At 44.8% G+C, this 3,632-nt stretch overlaps 1 protein-coding gene across 1 annotated transcript in view; it reads left to right on the forward strand.

The window, feature by feature from the left end:
- The first annotated feature begins 3,625 nt into the window (after nucleotides 1–3,625).
- Nucleotides 3,626–3,632, forward strand: part of LOC117936687 (tripartite motif-containing protein 35-like) — a 1,554-nt gene continuing 1,547 nt past the window's right edge. The window contains exon 1 of the mRNA XM_034860003.1: nucleotides 3,626–3,632. This exon is cut by the window's right edge and continues 1,547 nt beyond it. The gene's annotated coding sequence lies outside the window, so the exon portion shown is untranslated.

Raw genomic sequence — 3,632 nt, forward strand, 5'->3', positions numbered from 1 at the left:
TTTGATGGTTAAGGTTAGGGTTAGGGTGAGGGTTAAGGTTAGGCATTTAGGTTTGATGGTTAGGGTTAGGGTTAGGGTTAGGGAATGCATTATGTCAATGACTGGTCCCCACAAAGATAGCCAGACACGACTGTGTATGTGTGTGTGTGTGTGTGTGTGTGTGTGTGTGTGTGTATTTAACAAAATAAAGGCATCACATAGAAGAAGAAGAATCAGCACAGGAGATGAAGGGAGACTGGAGAAGAAGAAGATAGAAAACAAAATGGCATGGGAAGAGTTCTCTGAATGAAGCAGACATGGTGTGTGTGTGTGTGTCAGTTGTGACATCTAGTGGTGACAGACAAAAATCACAGCACAGGAAATCCTGTTTTACTGCTTTGAGATGACACCTGACAGAGGTGCACCGGAGTGAAGGGCAAAGGTGGTCTTCTGCTCACGACCTTCTCAATCCCACACGTCCGTGTTTATAACGAGAAGAGTCCGTACAGGTGTGCCCCGCATGGTGTTAGGAATCACAATGTTGTTTTTGTTGTACAAATATTCAGACTTTTTGGCCCACGAAATCTTCCAGAATACAATCTACGCAGAGTTTTATTGATGAGGCCTTGGTTTTTAAGGCCATGATCCCTGGAGATCCTGTCTATGAAGGAACTTATGATATTCACAAGTTTCCTTTGAATGCAGCAGTGGTGTAATGAAACTAAGTAGATCTACTCAAGAGCTGTACTTAAGTCCAAATGTTGAGGTACTTGTACTTTACTTGAGTCTTTTCTTTTCTTCTTCCACTCAGCCACATCTCAGAGAGACATATTCTACTTTAACTCCACTGCATTCATCTGACAGCTTTAGTAACCAGTTACTTACATATGTTAAGATTACTGCACACAAAACAAAGGTATTTTATGAAATCTGATGTTTTATTATAAATGAAACTAACAATAAAACATCCTACAAGTCCAGCCGAGACTGTTTGGATCCTTTACACTTTCTACAATGGGAGCATTGTTCTTTACTTTTAATACTTTAAATACATTTTCCTGATGATACTTGCATACTTTTACTTAAGTAACATTTAGTGTTTTTTCACTGAGTATTTTTGACAGTGATGTATCAGATACTACTGTTACTGAAGTACAGGATCTGACTAGTTCTTCCACCACTGCAGATGATGCCTCAGCAGTGGATCCAGACCGTCTTATTATGAAACCCTGGAAGTCCTGAAAGATGCTTTCCTGTTGTGTGTATGAGATCCATGTCTTGTGCACATAAGAAACACTATTATTGTTTTTTAGGACTGGATTTGGGGGGCTCCGTAGTCTACAACGTGGATGGCTGACGAGCCGAGACCCTTCCCGTCTCTGGATCCATCGTTTCCAGAACAGGGAGCTGATCGGGGGGGTGGAGTCACTTGGCTTCCCTCCCCTCTGTCTTTGCCAGAGTTGATGTTCCAGCTGCTATCTGGTGAATGTCAAAGGCCTAATTGTTTTGAAAGGCGGCTCTGCCAGCCCCGATGCCAGACCCTGTGCCAGTCTAGTCTTCATCGGTCCAGGTGCCCTCGCAGAGCTCTGCCAGGTTCTCCCTGCACAGGGAGCTCTTGCATCCCGGTGAAAAACTCCAGATCTGTTCTTTATTGTCAGAACATTGAACCCCTCATGGTACGGTATGGCATCAGTCTGTTGGCTGGGGGGACGGCATGGTGCTGGTCCTGGCACAGGGGCTGCAGCAGGCCACGCAGGGGTCCCTGCCAGGCTGAGAGCGCCGCAGGAACAGGTTTTTGAGGTTTGAAGAAGCAAGGCTTGTTGCCGAGGTGACCTGACTGCCCTGGAGAAACAGACAGCCACAGCAGGGTGCATGTCAACAAGCACTGGGACCACTTCAGGTCCCGTGGAACACGGCAGGGACCAGGCCTCCAGCTCCGGTGTCGGTTCCCCGTCCCTCCTCACAAACAACTGGACTCACTGTACATTTCTTAGAAAGGTTCTTTGTGATGTGGCGGTAGATCGGTTCAGTTTCCCCGAGTGTGTGTAAACGCTCGGACTCTGTTTTGTTGTGTCTGTGTGTGTGTGTGTGTGTGTGTATGTCTCTGTGTATCTGTGTGTTTGTATGTATGTGTGGGTGTGTGTGTGTGTGTCTGTGTCTCTGTGTGTTTGTACATGTGTCTCTGTGTGTGTGTCTGTGTCTCTGTGTGTTATGTGTGTCTCTGTGTGTTATGTGTGTCTCTGTGTGTTATGTGTGTCTCTGTGTGTGTGTCTGTGTGTCTGTGTGTTTGTACATGTGTCTCTGTGTGTGTGTCTGTGTCTCTGTGTGTTTGTACATGTGTCTCTGTGTGTGTGTCTGTGTCTCTGTGTGTTTGTACGTGTGTCTCTGTGTGTGTTTCTGTGTCTCTGTGTGTTATGTGTGTCTCTGTGTGTGTGTCTGTGTGTGTGTCTGTGTCTCTGTGTGTTATGTGTGTCACTGTGTGTGTGTCTGTGTCTCTGTGTGTTATGTGTGTCTCTGTGTGTGTGTCTGTGTCTCTGTGTGTTTGTATGTATGTGTGTGTGTGTGTGTGTGTCTCTCTCTCTTTGTGTTTGTATGTCTTTGTGTGTCTGTGGGTGTGTGTGTGTCTGTGTCTCTGTGTGTGTGTCTGTGTCTCTGTGTGTTATGTGTGTCTCTGTGTGTGTGTCTGTGTCTCTGTATGTTATGTGTGTCTCTGTGTGTGTGTCTGTGTCTCTGTGTGTTATGTGTGTCTCTGTGTGTCTGTCTGTGTCTCTGTGTGTTATGTGTGTCTCTGTGTGTGTGTCTGTGTCTCTGTGTGTTTGTGTGTGTGTGTGTGTGTCTCTCTCTTTGTGTTTGTATGTCTTTGTGTGTCTGTGGGTGTGTGTGTCCGTTTGAGCTTTACCCGTGTCTCTGGTGCATCCACATGCATACAAACTTGGAAACTTTCTACATCACTATATATAAATGACTTGTAGTACCTGTGATCATGAAGGACTGTAGGTTAAGTACTGTATTTAAGTACACATTTCAGGTACTTTACTTCTATTTTTGAGTCTTTTCTTTCTACTTCTACTCCACTACATCTCAGAGAGAAATATTCTACATTCATCTGACAGCTTTAGTTACTTTACACGTTAAGATTCCTGCACTCATTATAAATTAAACTGGCACACAATAATTACACACCCACTTTTAATACTTGAACATTTTCCTAAAGGTACCTACATACTTTTAACTTCAACATTTTTCAAACGCAGGACTTTTGCTTCTAACGGAGTATGTTTACAGTGTGGTATTAGTACTTTTCTTTAAAGGATCTGAATACTTCTTGCAGCGCTGCCTGTGATAGACGGCGGTGAGGTGTCCAATCCCCAGTGAGTAAACCTGAGAGAAAGGCTGTGATCTTCAGGGCTCCACCTCTGGTGTGACTTGTGACTCATGTTGTGAGACAAACCAGGAAATCCAGCTTGTTGCGCCACTATTTACTGACAACAAGACCACAGGATTCACCCTCAGAGAAATACTACACTGACACTGTCAAAGGAGAGCTTTCGTGGAAGAAATGCTGGGATTAGTGGAATATCTGGAATACTGCCTCGTACACACATACCTGACTCTACAGGTGGGGTAAGAGTTCAACAGGACGGGGGGGGGGG

This window comes from Etheostoma cragini, chromosome 21 (assembly GCF_013103735.1).
Source record: "Etheostoma cragini isolate CJK2018 chromosome 21, CSU_Ecrag_1.0, whole genome shotgun sequence".
NCBI lineage: Eukaryota > Metazoa > Chordata > Actinopteri > Perciformes > Percidae > Etheostoma > Etheostoma cragini.